This window comes from Heptranchias perlo, chromosome 5, assembly GCF_035084215.1.
Source record: "Heptranchias perlo isolate sHepPer1 chromosome 5, sHepPer1.hap1, whole genome shotgun sequence".
NCBI classification, from domain to species: Eukaryota; Metazoa; Chordata; class Chondrichthyes; order Hexanchiformes; family Hexanchidae; genus Heptranchias; species Heptranchias perlo.
This window is the reverse complement of record NC_090329.1, coordinates 70,625,156-70,646,065: the sequence shown is the minus strand read 5'-3', so window position 1 is coordinate 70,646,065 and position 20,910 is coordinate 70,625,156. Positions and strand designations below refer to the sequence as shown.

At 43.5% G+C, this 20,910-nt stretch overlaps 1 protein-coding gene across 1 annotated transcript in view; it reads left to right on the top strand.

Moving 5' to 3' along the window:
• The window catches only part of cenpw (centromere protein W), a 38,253-nt gene that overhangs the window by 8,897 nt on the left and 8,446 nt on the right, over positions 1-20,910 (top strand). The gene's annotated exons all lie outside the window — the stretch shown is intronic.

Sequence of the window (20,910 nt, the reverse complement as noted above, 5' to 3'; positions counted from 1 at the left end):
GCCAGCCACAGCGTGGAATCCCACTGACCTCTCCGTCTGGCTGAGGTCATCCATGGGGAAGTTGACGTAGTGTGAGGCCCTGCGAAACAAGCCGTCGGTGACCTGCCTTATGCACTTGTGTGCAGACGACTGAGAGACCCAGTGGCACCCTGGAACAATCCGGAGGTGAAGAAGTTGAGGGCAGTGGTGACTTTGACAGTGACAGGTTAGGAGATGCTGCTTCGGCCAGCCGGGAGCAGCTCGGCATGAAGGAGGCTGCAGATGTCCGTGACTACCTGGCGACTGACTCAGCCTCCGTATGCACTGCTCCTCGGAGAGTTCCAGGAAGCTGAGCCTCGGCCTGTAGACCCTTTTGTAAGGGTAGTGCCTCCTGCAACGTCGCTGTTGTGCAGGTGCCTGTGGCGCAGCACTGTGTTGTGGAGCTCTACGTGGCGGAGGTGGACGGCGAGGCTGGTGATGTTGCCCCTCCTCGGATGAAGTGATGAATGCAGCCATGGCGCGCCCCCCCCCGCCCCATCTGACGGTGAGAGTTTGAGGGGGTCCGCAAAGTAGGTAAATGTGTTTGTACAGCAGAGTTTTGGATATAAGTTAAGAATTTTGAGTGGAAAGACAAAGGTGTTGCAGCCAAAACTTTGTCTGAAGTGACAGAGTACCCTGCTGCAATAAATGAGGTTTCCCCCCCCCACCTGTCAAATAATCCTTTGCATCTCCCACTGGCTGCTGGCTGAAATATGTCTGCTATAACAGGGACTGTTTCCCACAGCACGGGAAACATGCTGAAGATCCTTCAAAATTGCACCCCTGCCAAAATCTCCACTCAATGAGGTCTCTCAAGTACCTCAACTATCTACCTAACTATCTAAAGCAGCATCCTGCCAGCTTTAATTGCTGGTGGGAGTCCTGCATTCGGGAGCTGCATGCGCACCCGAACGCATCACCGGGGAACCCGGAAGTCAGCGGGTTGGAGTCGGGCTCCGAAAATCGGCCCCCTGATGTTCCTCGGCTTGCTTCCATCCTCTACTCTTTCACAAAATCTGTATGAACAGAACAGGTGCCCGTTGCCCTCGTTTGTCGGCTTTTGGTGGGAATTATTTTCATTTTCGTCTTATTCGTTGAATATATTCAAGACTGAGATCGATAGATTTTTGGACTCTAAGGGAATCAAGGGATATGGGGATCGGGCAGGAAAGTGGAGTTGAGGTCGAAGATCAACCTTCTTTGGATGATGGAGCAGGCTCGAGGGGCCATGTGGCCTACACCTGCTCCTATTTCTTGTTTTTTTTGTTTTGGGCAGTTTGGTACCATGGAGTCTTCATCTTCAAGCTCCTTTTTGGAGTTAACTCTACCTAGGGTGAGCTCCTCAGTCTTGGGGCAAATGGGTCTTCACTAATATAGATTTCCAGTCCTGCCCATTAGATCAAGACCCCCTCAGTGCAATTCCTCCAACTTCCGAGGGATGTTAAGGTTTCTAGGCATCCACTCCCAAGTGAGTTGTGGGCCTCTCAAATGCTTCTTTTCCCTCCCGGCCCATAGTAGGATTTCATGAATAAGGAGTTTTTCATCCATGAACTTGTGGCTGGAGTAACTGCCCTTATTCTCCATTGTTTGGGAGTCTCTGGAAGGTGAAAGATTAATCAAGATGAGGGGCTAATGATAACATTTTCAGACCTGCCACTGCGTCAGTTGGTAATGCTGTTCAATGCATTTAACATGAAATTGCCTGGAGTTTGGATGTTGCTGTACTGAAGGTTGTGCTGTTACTCTGGACTTTCCAGAGATCCCATTTTTAGTCCTCTGAGCGATTTGTCAAGTCCTTCTCCAATTGGGCCCATTATCAAGAGAGTTTGGGCTAACCTGCATAATAAATGTTCATGTGTTAGCTGCCGAATCATGGTGAGATCACTACAGTGATTCCACGCCAGAAACATGACTTCTAACATCCTGCTAGGGACTTAAAATGGACAGATGGGGCTGGACTTTCTCACAGTTGGGTTTTTCAGGAAGTAAATACGAATTAAGAGCAGGAGTAGGCCATTCGGCCCCTTGAGCCTGCTGTGCCATTTGATAAGATCATGGCTGATCTGATTGTGACCTCAACCCTACTTTCCCATCTATCTACTATAACCTTTGACTCCCTTGTTAATTGGAATCTGTCTAACTCAGCCTTAAAAATATTCAGTGACCCTGCCTTCATCGCTCTCTGGGGATGGGAGTTCCACAGACTAACGACCCTTTGAGAAAAAATTTCTCCTCATCTCCGTCTTAAATGGGAGACCCCTTATTTTTAAACTGTGGCTCCTAGTTCTAGTCTCTCCCACAAGCGGAAACATCCTCTCAGCATCTACCCCTTCAAGTCCCCTCAGGATCTTATATGTTTCAATAAGATCACCTCTCATTCTTCTAAACTCCAGTGTATACAGGCCCAACTTGTCCAACCTTTCCTCGTAAGATAACCCCCTCATCCCAGGAATCAGTCGAGTGAACCTTCTCTGAACGGCCTCCAAGGCAATTATGTCCATTCTTAAATGAGGAGACCAAAACTGCACACAGTATTCTAGATCCGGTCTCACCAATGTCCTGTCCAACTGTAGCAAAACATTTCCACTTTTATATTCCATTCCCCTTGCAATAAATGACAACATTTGATTTGCCTTCCTAATCACTTGCTGTACCTGCATACTAACTTTTTGTGATTCTTGCACTAGGACACCCAGATCCTTCTGTACCTCAGAGTTCTGCAATCTCTCTCCATTTAAATAATATACTGCTTTTCTATTTCTCCTGCCAAGGTGGACAAGTTCATATTTTCCCACATTATACTCCATCTGCCAAATTTTTGCCCACTCACTTAACCTATCTATATCCCTTTGCAGTCTCCTTATGTCCTCTTCACAACTTACTTTCCTACCTACCTTTGTGTCATCAGCAAATTTAGCAACCATACATTCAGTCCCTTCATCTAAGTCATTGTTATAGATTGTAAATAGTTGAGGCCCAAGCACTGCTCCCTGTGGTCCTCTACTTATTACATCTTGCCAACCTGAAAATGATGCATTTATGCCGACTCTCTGTTTCCTGTTAGCTAACCAATCCTTTATCCATGCTAATATGTTGCCCCCTACACCATGAGCTCTTATTTTATGTAGTAGCCTTTGATGTGGCACCTTGTCAAAAGCCTTCTGGAAATCCAAGTACACCACATCCACATTGCTTGTTACTTCCTCAAAGAACTCTAATAAATTAGTCAAACATAATTTCCCTTTCACAAAGCCGTGTTGACCCTGCCTGATTGCATTGAGATTTTCAAAGTGCCCTACCATAACCTCTAATAATAGATTCTAGCATTTTCCCTATGACAGATGTTAAGCTAACTGACCTGTAGTTTCCTGCTTTCTGTCTCCCTCATTCACTATTTTCCAATCTGATGGGACCCTTCCAGAATCTAGGGAATTTTGGAAAATTAATATCAATGCATGTACTATCTCTGCAGCCACTTCTTTTAAGACCCTAGGATGAAGTCTGTCAGGACCTGGGGACTTGTCAGCTTTTAGTTCTAATATTTTTTTCAGAACACTTTCCCTGGTGATTGTAAATGTTTTAAGTTCCTCCCTCCCTTTTACCTCTAATTCACAATTATTTCTGGCATGTTATTTACAGAGAAGATGGATGCAAAATATCTGTTCAATTCATCCACCATTTCCTTATTCTCCATTAATTCCTCATATACACTCTCTCTGGAGGAACAATGCTCACTTTACTGACTCTTTTCCTTTTTAAATACCTGTAGAAGCTCTTGCTATCTGTTATATTTCTAGCTAGCTTTCTCTCGTACTCTAATTTCTCCCTCCTTATTATTCTTTGTCATTCTTTGCTGTTTTTTATATTCTGTCCAGTCTGCTGACCTGCCACTAATCTTTGTGGAATTGTATGCTTTTTCTTTCAATTTGATACTATCTTTAACGTCCTTAGTTAGCCATGGATGATATGTCCTTCCCCTATAGTCTTTCTTTCTCAGTGGAATGTATCTTTGCTGAGTGTTATGAAATATCTCATTAAATGTCTGCTACTGCATCTCGACTGACATATCCCTTAATTTAAGTTCCCAGTTCACTTTAGCCAGCTCTGTCTTCATGCCCTCATAATTGCCCTCGTTTAAGTTTAAAACACTAGTCTTAGACTTACTCTTCTCTCCCTCAAACTGAATGCGAAATTCAATCATATTGTGATCACTGATACCTAGAGGCTCCTTGACAATGAGGTCATTAATTAATCCTGTTTCATTACACAATACCAGATCTAGAATAGCCTTCTCTCTCGCTCTAGATCATGCTGCTCTAAGAAAGCACTCAATGAACTCATCTTCCAGGCTCAGATTCTTCCAATCTATATGTAGATTAAAATCACCCATGACTATCGCAGTTCCTTTCTCACAAGTCCCCATTATTTCTTCCTGAATACCCTGTCCTACAGTGGGGTTACTGTTAGGGGGCCTATAAACTACTCCCACAAGTGAATTCTTGCCTTTACTATTTCTTATCTCTACCCAAACTGATTATACATTTTGGTCTTTAGAACGAAGGTCATTTCTCTCCATTATACTCATGTCATCCATAATTAACAGAGCTACCCCTCCACCTTTTCCAAGCTTCCTGTCCTTCCGAAATGTCAAGTGTCCTTGAATATTCAGGTTCCAGCCTTTGTCGTCTTGCAGCCATATGTCTGTGATGGCTATCAGATCGTACGTATTTATTTCTATTTGAGCTGTCAATTCATCCATTTTGTAACGAATGCTACGCACATTCAGATTCAAAGCCATTAGTGCTGCCTTTTTACTATTTTTGCAACCTGTAGCCTTATCTGCTGGCGCACTCTTAAGTTTGCATGCTGTGTCCCTTCCTGCCACTCTGATTATGATTTCCTTTATTGCTACCTAGCTCTCTTGCCTTGTGTTCTTTCTTTAATTTATCACATCTTCCCTTGCTTGATCCCTCACCCCCATTATTTAATTTAAAGCCTTCTCTACCACCCATGTTATACGATTCGCCAGAACACTGGCCCCAGCATGGTTCAGATGAAGCCCGTCCCAATGGTACAGCTCCCACTTTCCCCAGTACTGATGCCAGTGCCCCATGAATCTAAACCCATTTCTCTCTCACCAATCTTTGAGCCACAAATTTAACTCTCTAACCTTATCCACCCTATGCCAATTTGCTCATGGCTCAGGTAATAATCCAGAGATTATTACCTTTGAGGTTCTGCTTTTTAATTTAGCCCCTAGCTGCTCATACTCCCTAAGCAGAACCTCTTCCTTCGTCCTACCTTTGTCATTGGTACCTACGTGGATCACAATAACTGGATCCTCCCCTTCCCACTGCAAGTTCCTCTCCAGCCCAGAGCAGATGTCCCGAACCCTGGCATCGGGCAGGCAACACAGCCTTCTGGACTCCCATTCTTGACTGCAGAGAACTGTATCTATCCCCCTGACTATACGGTCACATCTGACCAATTTAAATGACCTTATCCTAAGGGGTGTGACCGCCTCGTGGAACCGAATGTCCAGGTATTTTTCCCCCTCCCTGATGTGTCGCAGTGCCTGCAGCTCGGCCTCCAGCTCAATGACTGAGCAGAAGCTCCTCAAGCCGCAGACACTTACTGCAGACATGTTTGCCCTGGATCACACTGGCATCCAGGAGCTCCCACTTTCTGCAGTCGCTACACATCACCTGCCCTGCCATCCTTTTTATGTGTTAATTAATTTACTAATTAAATTTTATAATTTATAAACCCTACTACTCCCAATAAGCTTTACAGCTGCTAGTAAACCTTCTACTACTAAAACCTTACAATTACTAAGTTACACTTGTTTTGAAAGTTAAACAAGTTAACTACTCACCAACCAATCACTTCCATGTATCCCTATGACGTCACACTTGGATTTTTCTCAGAACGTGGCGGGTGGGTTCTGACTGGCAGCGACTGAACTCCCGCTTTCTCCGCGCTGATTATTTCCCCGTTCTTACCCGCCGCTCGCCAAAGTATTGATGTTAGTTAAATCTCCCGACCCTCACCTATGACGTCACACTGCAGTTTTCTTTTGTTGCAGATCTGCTGCTGCTTTTATCCCCACTTTCTGTCTGCTGCTGCTCAGGTCCACCGCTGCTCTGCAGAAAAGTTAGGAAAAGCAAGGCAAAGCAAAGGAGCACCTCCTTCCCCCACTTCACTGAACTCCCACACTTACCAAACTCTCAAGTTGCTCACTCTGGTTAATACTACAGGTTAAGGATCTGCTTTAGTTGGCTTCACTGCAGAGTGGATTATATTGGATGCCTTTGATAAAGTGTGAGGCCTGTTGCTCAAGAAATTTTGCTCTGCCAATTTGTTTAGCTGCATTTTTGGGGGTTCCCTCAGAAACTGTAGTAGTAACTATTACAGATATCCTTTGATGGAGCCTCCAGGTGATTGCATCAAGGACTAGAGCTTCCTGTCATGGGACTGGCTGTTCTATCTACAGTCTAAGATGGGAACCATAGAAGCAGCACTTTTGTGACTATATCTGGGGGATCCAGACAACATAGCATTCTCTGCAGACACCCCCGCAGGACCAGTTCCACCCTTGCAGCATCAAGTCCAACTCCTCCCACTATGCCATGGGCTGGGAAAATTTTAAAAAATTAACTGTTGATGAGTATTTTCTTTTATAAAAAGGGAGAATATTTAAAATAAAAAAGTACTACTTCAGACTATCCTTCCCCTTTTTAGGAATGACTGCATGCTAGGTAGCATCCATGGGGTTTCTTGTAAATGTTGTTCCTAATTAGCTGCAACTTTGGAAATTCTAGATATATTGTGCTTTTAAGTGTTTACCTGTGCAGAGTAAACAGGCATTATCCCCTAAGCTGATAGGTGAAAACTATAATACATAGTATGGAGAAGTTGAAATGTATGGCTAACTACAACCGAGGTACTTGGCTGAAGAATAGAATTAAGAACTAAATAAAATATATTATGTTTTACTTCTATGATTATGCTTTTTTTTCAGGTTTCTCTTTGCCCCTCTGGTCAATCTTCTGATGTGTTTCTATGTGATCCTATATTCAAACCTGTGAACCCTTTCTCTCCTTTGTAGGTAATTTTTCCTTTTTATTTCACATTTAATTTATGCAAAAAAATTCACAGGAGCTACAACTGCAGTTCTTTCTATCTGGCTATGGGTTGATGCCCTCTGGGTACTGTAGTTCCACAGAAGCCCTTCTCTCATTGAAGCCTAGTGTTTGGGTTAGGAACTTGGGTGCTGGGATTTCCAGCTGCTGTGAACAAATTCTGTATGAGATATTTCATCTCTGATAGCGTGGCACAATTTGTAGCACTCTTGTCTCTGAATCAAAAAATTGTGAGTTCCAGCCTCATTATGGACTTCACAGCACATAGTCTAGTTCAGAACTTTAGTTCAGAACTGAAAGACTGTTGCATTGTTAGAGGTGCCTTTTGGATGAAGCATTAAACCAAGATCCCATCTGTTTGCACAGGTAAACCTAAGTAAGAATGACTTGTATTTATATAGATCCCATGGCGGTGAACATCAGGTAGTTCTTATGCCCTTCCTAAAGTAAGACCACAAAAAAAATTATCTGGTCAATTCATTTGCTATTTGGGAAACCCTGCTGTGTACAAATTGGTTGCTATGTTTTCCTGCAAAGCAGTGACTGCACTTCAAAAGTAGAGTGCTTTAGAACGGCCTGCGGGTGTGATCAGACATGGGAGTTGTGGGTTTCAACCTGAGACAATGACCAGTGAAGGGGATAGAATCGGTGGTGAGGGAATGGAGTTTTGAGGCAGGCGTTGAAGACAGTGGCTTCGGTCTTCCCAATGTTTATTGGAGGAAATTGCGGCTCACCGGGTTTGGATGTCTAACAGCACAGGCAGTGGAGGTGTTGAGAGAGGTAGAGTTGGGCGACGTCAGCAAACGTGTAGAACCTGACGTCATGCTTTTGGATCATGACGGGCAACATGTAAATGAGAAATAGGAGGGGGCCAAGGATAGATTTTTGAGGGACTCCAGAGGTTAACAGTGTAGAGGTGAGAAGAAAAGCCAATGCAGGAGATTCTCAAAGAAAAACAGAAAATGCTGGAAATACTCAGCAAGTCAGGCAGCAATTGCAGAGAAAGAAACAGAGTTATTGTTTCAGGTTGATGACCCTTTGTCAGAATTGGAACAAGTTGACGATTAAATAGTTTTTAAGCAAGTGCAGAGCCAGCGAAGGGGAGGAAAGAACAAAAGGGAAGGTTGTAACGTGCCTAATCAAAAGATGAGGTGCTGTTACTCGAGCTTCCGTTGAGCTTCATTGGAACAGTGTAAGAGGCCGAGGTCAGAGTGAGAGTGGGATTGGGAATTAAAATGGCAAGCGACCGGCAGATCAGGGTCACGCTTGTGGACTGAGTGGAGGTGTTCAGCAAAGCGATCGCCCAATCTGCATTTGAGACCACATCATGAACAGCGAATACAGTATACTGAATTGAAAGTAGTACAAGTAAATCGCTGTTTCACCTGGAAGGAGTGTTTGGGGCTCTGGACGGGAGGAAGGAGGTGAAAGGACAGGTGTTGCATCTTCTGCGCTTGCACGGGAAGGTGCCATGGGGTGGAGAGTGGACCAGTGTCGCGAAGGGAGTGGTCCCTTCGGAATGCTGAAAGGGGAGGGGATGATGTGCTTGGTGGTGGGATCTCGCTGGCGGAAATGACGTTGGATGATACATTGAATGTGGAGGTTGGTGGGATGGAAGGTGAGGACAAGGGGGACCCTATCATGGTTCGGGGAGGGGAAGGGGTGAGGGCAGAAGTGTGGGAAATTGGACAGACATGGTTGAGGGCCCCTGTCAACTACAGTGGAGGGGAATCCTCGGTTAAGGAAAAAGGAAGACATGTCGAAAGCACTGGTGTGGAAAGTGACATTGTCAGAAGAGATGTGATGAAGACGGAGAAACTGGGAGAAGGGAATAGAGTCCTTGCAGCAAGCGGGGTTGGAGGAAGTGTAATCGAGGTAACTATGGGAGTCAGTGGGCTTATAGTAAATTCTCTGGCTATGATTGGATGGGTGAGTGTTTTAACTAAGAATTACTGCTAGAGTTTATGCAACCTGCCTTTTCTGAGGAGATTGAATTTGAATGGATCCCAAAATTAAAATGAAAGCTCTCTTATTACAAGGGGGTTGGACATCGCACCAATAGTAGAACATCTTCAAAGGTGTTCTCACTGGAGATTAACTGCCCAGAGTCAATAAATGAGGACCACCTATAGATAGATTTAGAAACAGTGAATAACTAATTTCATATACCAAAGGGGTGTGTGTGTGTGTGTCTATTCTCAGACTCATTCTCAACTGACCATAAATTCCATTATGCTGTCCTCTTCACCTTGGTCTGAGGCATGTCTGGATTCATCAGTTCAACGTGTGCTGTTAATAGTGCTTGATCACCTTTCTATCACATTAAGATTATCGATCCTAGTTTTTGCTTTTTATTGTTTGTAAACGATTTTTAGCTATGAGTTTATCTTGAAGACAAAGTAAAATTGGGTTTGTAGGGGAAAATTGGACTATTCTGAATCACCAAATCTTATGTCGTTTGCTATTTCAAGTTGAAAGGACTTAAGATGGCCATGTGGGGGCACTCTTGAATGGAACAGTAAGGAAATACCTTTAGATTTCAGCCAAAAAGTGGCTTCTCTGGATATTTTTGGGTGGCTTATTTATAAATGGGATATGAAGGATAGCACAAATCAAAGATTGAGGACCATTACATAGTACACAAGGGGTGTTGTCCATTGTTTTATGCTGTGATGTAGAGCTCGAGCAGTGTTGTCCAATAGAAATTGCTGACTAGCTACATGCATGGCCTCAGCGCCACCGCTTTAGCCACATGCACTAATATTAGTGGAAGACACCTTCCACACAATACAGGTAGAGAGATGGATAAGATGAACACTGAAGTATAGAATTTTGGACTCTAGGGGAATCAGGGGATGTGGGGATCAGACAGGAGAGTGGAGTTGAGGTTGAAGATCAGCCATGATCTGATTGAATGGTGGAGCAGGCTTGAGGGACCGTATGGTCTACTCCTGCTCCTATTTTTTATGTTCTTATGTATTTAACAAAAATCTACCCCTATTCAGTTTCAAAACTTTGCAGTCTCCTCTTTCACTAAAGTTTGGAATTCTGGCATGTATTTATCAAACACAGAATGTTTTTGTCCGTCATTTGCGAGTGGTACTTCAACATCATCAAGGTGGTTGCTGAGAATGTTAACTTGCACAACAAGACATGTCAAACCCGCTCCTGCTCTATCCAGAACACAGTTGAATGTTGCTTGCCCTTTGCCATGAGGTGTCTTGAGGGAGCTGCTTGTTACTGGTTGGGCTTGCTTTCTTCTGCTGGCCTGGAGCGGTTATTTGGATTAGTCAAGTTGACCACAATGACAGCTTCCCTCTTCATACAATATTCCTGGTATTTCCATGGGGCTGAAGTCCAGCATTTTCACCTGTGTTATATGCCATTTTAGCTAAAAACCATTAAGCAGTAACCAAGGAAGTAAAGTGCGCACAATAATCAAAAATACTTGCATACTTTCCTTTTCATCTTAACACATTTTATCAACAAATGCACAAAAAGGCCAAAGTACACATGCATGCAAATGAGTATTGAAATCACATGCCCAACAACAGTGTCGATTACTCATTTTTTATTTACTAATCAAAAATGCAATTAGCCACATCTAGATTCCCAATTTTCCATATGTGGCTAGTGGCTAACGAATTGGAAAACACTTCCCTAGAGCATACATTTTGTCAGAACCAAAAGGGAGAGCTTACTCCTTGTGTGATGGTCTTTAATATTACGAAGCTCTTTAGTCCACAATTTAGTTATGATTATTAATTCTTTGTATGCTACACACGGATTGTGTTCAAATAGATTTTCAGCTGGTCAAGCGTTTAAGATTTGGTGCATTAATGTTGTAAATGGAATTGAAGCTCACTGTTCTTTTGCATTCTTGATGAAGATACAATTTATGGAGAATGCAACTTTAATATGTGTTTCTGATTTCTGTGTAATGATATTGGGCAGTATATGAAGTTTCACTACAGTCTTTCAAAATAGGAAATATTCAGTTTCAGACTTGTGAAGTGTGCACATTTACTATGCATATTGGAAGCTATGTGAATGCCAGTGATAGAGTATTCTTTTAAGCTGTCCATCTTGATTTTCTGATTTAATGCAGCTTTAAAGTGTGAGAAGTCAATTTGTTGATGGTCTTGTGCTGAGGCGTAGTTTTGATGTCATTCAGTTTACTTATTTAATGAGAATGTTGGTTAGATTTCTAGCCATAAAATAAATTGCAGTGTATTTGGGGTGAGCTGTGCTTCATACTACATATTTTCCCAAATTGGATGCTGTGCACTGAAGTAGAGATTGCAACTAAATTAAAATAGTTACTACCAATAATTTGACAAGGTGCCACATCAAAGGCTATGACACAAAATAAGAGCACACGATGTAGGGGGTAACATTAGCATGGATAAAGGATTGGTTAGCTAGCAGGAAACAGACAGGGCATAAATGTGTCATTTTCAAGTTGGCAAGATGTAACGAGCGGAGTGCCACAGGGATCGGTGCTGGGGCCTCAACGATTTACAATCTTATCAATGACTTGGATGAAGGGACTGAATGTATGGTTGCTAAATTTGCTGATGACACAAAGGTAGGTAGGAAAGTAAGTTGTGAAGAGGATATAAGGAGTCTGCAAAGGGATATAGATAGATTAAGTGAGTGGGCAAAAATTTGGCAGATGGAGTATAATGTGGGAAAATGTGAACTTGTCCACCTTGGCAGGAGGAATAGAAAAGCAGTATATTATTTAAATGGAGAGAGATTGCAGAACTCTGAGGTACAGAGGGCTGTGGGTGTCATAGTACATGAATCACAAAAAGTTAGTATGCAGGCACAGCAAGTGATTAGGAAGGCAAATGGAATGTTGTCATTTATTGCAAGGGGAATGGAATATAAAAGTAGAGATGTTTTGCTACAGTTGGACAGGACATTGGTGAGACCACATCTAGAATACAGTGTGCAGTTTTGGTGCTCTCATTTAAGAAAGGACATAATTGCTTTGAAAGTGGTTCAGAGAAGGTTCACTCGACTGATTCCTGGGATGAGGGGGTTATCTTATGAGGAAAAGTTGGACAAGTTGGGCCTGTATACACTGGAGTTTAGAAGAATGAGAGGTGATCTTATTGAAACATATAAGATTCTGAGGGGACTTGAAGGGGTAGATGCTGAGAGAATGTTTCCCCTTGTGGGAGAGACTAGAGCTCGGGGCCACAGTTTAAAAAAGGGGTCTCCCATTTAAGATGGAGATGAGGAGAATTTTTTCTGAGGGTCGTGAGTCTGTGGAACTCCCATCCCCAGAGAGCGGTGGAGGCAGGGTCATTGAATATTTTTAAGGCTGAGTTAGATAGATTCCTGATTAACAAAGGAGTCAAAGGTTATAGTAGATAGATGGGAAAGTAGGGTTGAGGTCACAATCAGATCAGCCATGATCTTATCAAATAGCAGAACAGGCTCAAGGGGCCGAATGGCCTACTCCTCTTAATTCGTATGTTCGTATGAACCATCTAGACCTTCGTAAGAGCACACAAGTAGAGTTGCACATCCTTTGTCATTGGACAAATATTTGTTCTTTGGACGCTAACCCCATTTCATATTTATACTTTTCATTTTATTAAAAGAATAAATTAGATTTTAAACATTAAAACTAGTGCATTTAGGTGATTGTCATAGTTGTCTTTTGTGTGCTGTGTTCGTTTGTCACTGAAAAGAGTTACAGCTGGTCTATTCCCATTATGTGATGCATTAATGGAAGTACAGTAATTGAAGGAAATGTTCTGAACATCAGGTCTCTAGAACTGTTACAAATTCTAGTTACATTTTCAAATAGTTTTGTGATCACATGCACATGTATGGAATTAGTCATGGCAAAAACCATATTCAATTGATTTGCAAATCCAAGCCATTGAAAGTGCCCGTGGACAACATACAATCAGTTTAAAACATCCATTTTCAATATTTTAAAAAGTGTATTGAAAGGTAATATAAACCACAGGAGTGAAACTCACATGGATTTATAAGGTTATCAGAATGGTTATTCTGGGATTTTTTAGGGATGTGTAATGGGAAATTAGTGTTACCTGAAGGAATGTCATACAGCCACGTATGTGCGTGCTCACATACATGCATTCCTTTAAGATTTTTTGATATCTGTGCCAAACTTGCACCACGCTCCATTAGTGTGTTTCTCTCAGAAGGTAAACTTCTGAGCAGACAGGAAAATGGTGGCTTTTTGCCTCCATTATTTTCAGTGTCTCCTTTATGGAGGTAACTTCTTTTCCACTCCCTGCAGCATTTAGGTAAATATTAAAGAGAACCTCTGTCCCTTGCTTTAGAATAGATATGCCTCAGTCTGTCTTCCTCCTTCCTTTTCTTTAGTGTAGGGATCAAAACAAACTGGGTTTATAGTTGAGATATGGGGGTCGATTTTCAGATGTCTGAGCAGGTGCGCTCGTGGCAAGCGGGCTGCTAAAATTCGGGATTCCCGGGGCAGGTCCAGCTCCAACCCACCCACTTCCGGGTTCCCCAATGACTCGCTTAGATGTGCGCCCAGCCCCCACATGCGGGACTCCCACTGGCAATTAAAGCTGGCGGGATTCCACTTAAACCAATTAATTTGATAGTTCATGTCGTTTGCAGACCTGATTGGGAGGATATTTTAGGAGGGGTGGGGTTTTCATCTCAACTGAGCGTGTTTCCCGTACTGGGGGAAACACTCCCAGTTGAAACAGACGTGTTGCAACCACCAGCCTGTGGGAGCTGCAAAGGTCCATTTGACAGGTGGGGGGAGACCCTCACTCATTGCAGGAGGCTACTCTGTCACTTTGAACAAAGTTTGGCCTGCACCACCCTCCTCCTAACACAAAAATTCACAAACTTGGAACCTCAACTCAGTGTGCAGACCTTGCGGACCCCCTCAAACGTACATCTTGAGGATGGGGGCCGCCATAGCTGCAGTCATGACCTCATTGGAGGACGAACGGCATCGCTGGCCACGCCGACCACCTCTGACACGTGGAGCTCCACAACACAGTGCTGTGACACATCCACCTACACAGCAGGAGGGAGGGCAACTGCAGAGAGAGATGCATCGCAGAAGGCACTCCCCTCGCCACAGGGTCTACAAACCGAGGCTCAGCTTCCTGGACCTCTCTGAGGAGCAGTGCACACGGAGGCTCAGAGTCACTCGACATTTAGTCGTGGACATCAGCCTCCTTGATGCCGAGGTGCCCGGGCCAGCCTGGAACAGTATCATCTTACCTGTCTGTCAAAGTCACCACTGCCCTCAACAATTTCTCCTCCGGATCCTTCCATGGTGCCACCGGGGACATCGCCAGTGTCTCTCAATCGTCTACACAAAAGAGCCCTGCAAATACATCTGCACCCACTCTGCAGTGACACAATGGGTGGCATCAGGTGTGGGCCTTCATGGTGATCCTCAGGAAAGGGAATTATTGCACAAACCAGGCAAGATTTGCAAAGACTTGGCAGTAGTGGTGATAACAAATTTTAATGTGCTTGGCAAAACAAACAAAATTAAATCAAAAACATGACATTCTGTCATACACCCTTGTGCATCCCTTTTGTGCTCTCAAAACCTTAGCCGTACGTTTACGGGAACCTCTACGTGGTGCTACCCCTGTGGCTTCAGCAGAGGTAGTGGCAGGTTGCTCTTGTCCATGCCCTGATGATGAGATGCTTTGCGCGGACGCCCTCTGGGTTTCGGTGTCCGTGAGGGCCCCCTCCAAAGACTGCTCCACCTGTGCAGGGGTAGACTCGGCCACCTGGAGAGGAGGTAGCATTGCGGGTACTGGTTGAGAGGGAGGCAACGGGTGAGACGTGGAAGCGCTTTGAGTGGCGTCCCCACTTCCATGTCCCCTTTCACCATCATCCCTCTCCTGGCCCAGGCCCACATCACTCCTTCCACCCTGCTGGACGACAGTTTGGAGGATTTGTGTGAAGCCTTGGCAGGCCGGTTGTAATGTATCTGTCAGCCTGTTTAAGGCAGCAGAATGTTGCTCACCCTGAATCCGAATGGCCGTTGTCAGGGCCTGAATGGACTCATTGTTGAGTTGTGCTTGAAGCTCGATGGAGGCTAGCCTTTCCTCCGTCGCAGACATTCCTGCACCTACCCGCGACACTGTCTCAGAGATGCTTTCACGTCCCTGTGACAGTATCTCGGAGATACCCTCCTGTACCTGTGCCACCATTCCACTCATGCAGGAGTTGGACTCCTCCATCCTCTGCGCGATTGTGGAGAGTGCGCGTGGCAACTGTTCCAGTACCTCGGCAATGTGCTGCTGCCCCTCGATGATTCTCCTTTTCATGGCTGGCCCCCAGGGTTCAGCATCTGTATCCAGCTGAGCAGAGCCTGGAGAAGAGTACTCTCATCGACGCGGACTCTCCACGGCTGCCCCTGCCACCAGGATCTGCTTGTGCTCACGTGTGTGGTGACTCACCATGTGCAAGCCCAACTAATTGAGGACGGGGACCCACCGAGGTGTGTGTATCTGTGCTGGTGGATGGCTGGCTCAGATGTGACGATGCACCGCCTCTCAGGAATCGCCCTCCACAGTCACTGCGGTCGCAGATGGCCATGCAAGAGAACAGAAAGCCATAGTAAGCGTGTGGACAGATGTTGAGGTGCTGCAGATGCCAAGTGATGAGATCATTCGCTTAACATGAGTGCTGAGTGTTAGATTTCTGTCTCCAGCTGTTTGTGCGCTCCTAGTCTCAGCGTCCGCCATGGACAGGCACTCCAGCGTGTGGCTTAGTTCCATTGCCTGCTGCTCCGCGTCCGTTAGGACCACCTGGTGTGGCAGGTCCCCTCCGGTCCTTGCCCTCTCCCGAGCGTTCTGGCATCTCTTCTCCTATCAAGGCAAAACACAGAGATGCGTGATTGAGTGATGCATGCAGCGGGTCACTATGCAACCATTAGTGTGTGTGGGGGTGACCGTGAGGGCGATGCATGGGAGGGTGCGTTTGAGACACAGCCATGAGATTGTATGAGGATTGGGTTGCGTGGTAGTGTTCGAATGGGAACTGGGGCAGTGAGTAAGTGCAGGTAAGGTGAGGATAATGGTTGAGTGGATGTGAGGAGTGATGCGAGAGCGTTGTGGTGGCAGTGTGGTGGTGGAGGTGATGTGGAAGACGGAGTGTGGGAGAATGCGTAAGTATACTCACTTTGGCTGACCTGGTTAGGTCATTAAAGCGCTTCCTGCACTGGACCCAGGTTCGGCACACGCTGCTGCTGCTGATCTCCTCGGCCACCTCCAGCCAGGCCTTCTTGGTGGCAGGGGGAGGCCACCTCCTCCCATCAGATGGGAAAAACGTTTCCCTCCTACTCACCCCATCAAGCAGCACCTGGAGTGAGGAATCTGAGAACCATGGAGCAGCCTTGCTCCATGCTGCCAAAATGGTTCTTTGCTACAGGAGGAGCATTGGAGGACTGCTTTAAATAGGGCTCCTCCTGCTGACAGCCTGTGATGTGGGTGCGCGGTGCGCCCGCTGCGCAGGTCTGGAATGGGAAACCCGGAAGCACGCGTAAGTACATTCGATTAGGCTGCGATCGCGTGCGGAGCATCCCGATTTTACTAGGCGAGCTACGCATGTGCCCAGTCGACACCCCCCCCCCCCCCCCCCCCCCCACTGCTGCCAACCCGCCTCCCTCCTAATATCGGGTCCATGGTCTTTGTACCACACTGGAACAATCATTGATGTCAAAACATTTAGAATGTCTTCTGAGTTTTCCCCAGGTAAGTGGAACCGTGCAGCTTAGAGTCCCTTAATTCAAAGTGTGACGAAGACCCTAGGTAGGTAATTTTTTAAAAAATAAACATTTTCCACTTTTGACTTTTATGGTTAAAGTTTATGTTTAACATTTGTATTTTCCTCATCACTGCTGGGTTTTGATCTCCGCTTATGTTCCATGACAGGAAGACTTAAAATAAAAATGTTTGACCAGACTTTTATTACTCTTATCCAAAAAGAAGATTGTTTTATTGGGGGAGAAAAAATGATTTTGTAGAGATACATTTCAGAGATGTAACACAGAAAAACATACTAGATTTTTCATTGTATCATACACTATTTTATTCTGTTGAAACGATGTAAAGGGAGCCTGGGAATACTTAGTCCTTTGGTGTTGTTTTAGTTTACTCTGTAAGCACAGAGACGTACTTGCAACTATTTCTTGTATTCATTGTTGAATTTTTAAAAATCATCTTTGGCATGCTAAAATGTAACAGGGACTGCAATTACTTCTTTGAAGGTTTTTAAACTGTAACAGCAGAACTTCCAAATTACAGTTCAGCTTATCCAAGTTGCTATAGTGCATTACAAAATAGCTGTTTTTGATCCTTTGAATATGTTTCTTCAATTTAAAAAAACACCAGAAATCAGATAAAGATTGCTTTTGATAGTTTGCCAAATCAACCTGCAAGCATATCTGTTTTTTATCTAGCCTACTGTGTGCAATGAATTGATCTAATTTCAAAGTATCTGCTATGCATTACACTTATTTATATCTGTACATATAGTATAAAGTCTGTGTTATCTGTTCTACACACTGAGATTAAAGTAAGATCTCCAATTTATCTACTGTAATGAAATTACTGCTATGTAAATTGAATACAGACGAGCCAAGAAAAGGTGGCATGTTAAAAGGGAAGGGTGATTCTCTGTACACAATACTGCCCAGCCCTCTGAAAAATGTGTAGTTTTTTTAAACAAAATATTCTCAATTTTACCTCCTTTCTATTCCAGCAGAGACTGATATTTTGTGTTTGCACAGCATTCCTCATCCTCTCTGGTAGAATAAGATATGAGAATGACTTGTGCACATCCCAGTGTGGCTCTGCAAACTTTAATCGAAGCTAGCATTTTAGACTAATCTAGGACCAATCTGGTGCCATGAGCATAGAAAAAAAATCCTTGTCGCCTAGAACCGGAATGGGACCTGAGTCGTGGAGGAAAGGATAAATAGAGCGGTGGATCAGGCATTAAACTAGCAAGGTGGGGGGAGGGATCTGGGAGCAATAACAAAAGCCTAAAGATAAAAGAAACAGGAAATGAGTGTAAAGGTCAGACCAGGGTAAGGAATAAAGATAACACACACTGTCAAGAAACAAATAGTTATAAAACCGAAGTATAAAAGGACTGTTCAAAATAAAGTAAAAAGAACAACTATTAAAGACGAATTAAACTGCCTGTACAGCAATGTACACAGCGTCCAAAATAAGATGGAGGCAATAATCTGTAGCGAGGAACCAGATGTAGTAGGAACAGTTGAAACATGGCTACATAAAGAACAAGACTGGCAACTAAATATTGCAGGTTATAACATAATCAGGAAGGATAGGGAAAGAAGACAGGCTGGTGGAGCTATATTAATTAGAGATCACACAATGGCAGTGGCAAAAAGGGACATAACAAACTGAGTTCATATGCAGTGAAATAAAAGATAAAAAGGGATTGATCACGCTAATAGGGGTATACTATAGTCCACCTAATAGTCGAAAGGAGGTGGAGGAGGAAATATGTGAAATGAGTAAAGGATGTAGAATAATAATCATGGGAGATTTTAACTATCCCTAAATCAACAGGCAAGAGGTAGGTAAAGGGGTACAGGGTTTGGAATTTTTACAGTGTGTGCAGAACTCCTTTCTTAAGCAGTACGTAAAAAGCCCAACAAGAGAGGAAGCACTGCTGGATCTAGTAATGTGAAATGAACCAGAAGAGATAAGAGAAATAAGCATAGGGGAATATCTAGGTGTTAGTGAACACAACATAATAACGGTTTAAGATAAAGATCTTAAGGACATAAGTAAGGCAAAGACCAAAGTAATAAATTGGGAAAAAAGCTGATTTTAAGGGGATGAGCATGGAACTAGGGAAAATAAACTGGAAGAATTTACTGACAAACAAAAGAATAGAACAGCAGAGGGAAACATTTAAAATGGCGATAGAGTCCAGGAGAAAAATATACCACTAAAAATCAAGAACAAACTAGACAATAATGACACACCATGGATGAATACAGAAATACGAGCAAAATTGAAACTAAATGAAAAGGTGTACACTAAGTATATAGGCAACAAAGGAGAGGATGACAAAAGGAAATACAAAAAGGTTAGGAAATGTCAAAATAAACAATTAGGAAGGCAAAGAGAAACTACGCAACTAAATTATCAAGGAATATAAAAATAAATAGTAAAGTATCCTACAGACACATAAATAACATGAAAAATCAGGATAGGATATACACTATAAACTCCCAGGTAATTTCAGCAAAATGGTAAAAATATTAAATAATTACTTTGCCTCAGTATTTACCAGGGAGATAACATGGGCATAACATTAGAAGAAGAGATCAAAAAAGATGTGAAGACATTTAAGATAGAAAGGGGGGAGATAATTGATAAACTAATCAAACTTAGAGAGGATAAAACCCCGGTCTGGATGGATTGCATCCGCACATATTAAAAGTTAGGGAAGAGATAGCAGAGGCATGATTACATCATATAAAAATTCATTAGAAAATGGAATAATGCCAAAGGACTGGTGGCCAGTGACGGGATTCCTATATTTAACAAGGGAGATAGAACAAGCCCAGGGAACTATAGAGCAGTTAGCTTAACGTTGGTGATAGGAAAGATAATGGAATCTTTAATCAAAGATGTAATAGAAAAACATCTAGAGACCGAAAATATAATAAAAATAGTCAGCACGGATTTCAAGAAGGAAGGTCATACTCGACCAGAATGGATAGCAAGCTGGCTACAAAACAGAAAGGCAGGGTAAAAGGTAGTTACTCATACTGGCAAAAAATGGGAATGGGATTCCACAACGATCCGTGTTGGGACCGTGGTTGTTCACCGTTTATATAAACGAGTTGGAATCGGAAGTACAATTTCAAAATTTGCAGGCGACACTAAATTGTGTATCGTTAATACTGAGGAGGACTGTGACAAAATACAGGAAGACATTAATAAACTTGCAGAATGGGTGTTTAATTGTCAAATGAATTTCAATATAGTTAAATTTGAAGTGGTACAGTTTGGTAGGAAGAATGAGGCCACTTACTCCTTGGAAAGTAAGAGTAATTGGGGTAAAGGAGCAGAGCGAACTGGGGATACAGATGCACAAATTACTAAAAGTAGCGACGCAGGTTATTAAGGCCATAGAAAGGCAAACAAAGCACTAAGGTTATTTCTAGAGGGATAGAATTGAAAAGCAGGGAAGTTATGTTAAACTTGTGTAGAACCTCTGAGTAGTGCAAACTGCTCTAGTCGCCGTATTAAAAAAGGGATAGAGAGGCACTGGAGAAGGTACAAAAAAGATTTACTAGGATGATACCAGAACTGAGGTTATATCGATCAGGAAAGATTGAACAGACTGGAGTGATTTTCTCTAGAAAAGACAAGACTGAGGGATGACCTGATTGAGGTCTTTAAGATTATGAAAGGGTTTGATGGGTAGACCTAGAGAAAATGTTTCCACGGCTGGGGGGCAGAGACCAGATCTATGGGCCATAAATATAAGATAATCACTAAAAAAATCCAATGGGGAATTCAGGAGAAACTTCTTTACCCAGAGAGTTGTTACAAATAGCATAGATGCATTTAAGGGGAAGCTAGACAAAACCCATGAAGGTGAAAGGAATAGTACAACATGTTGATGGGGTTAGATGAAGACTGGTGGGAGGAGGCACATGTGGAGCATAAACACCGGCATGTACCTGTTGGGCCAAATGGCC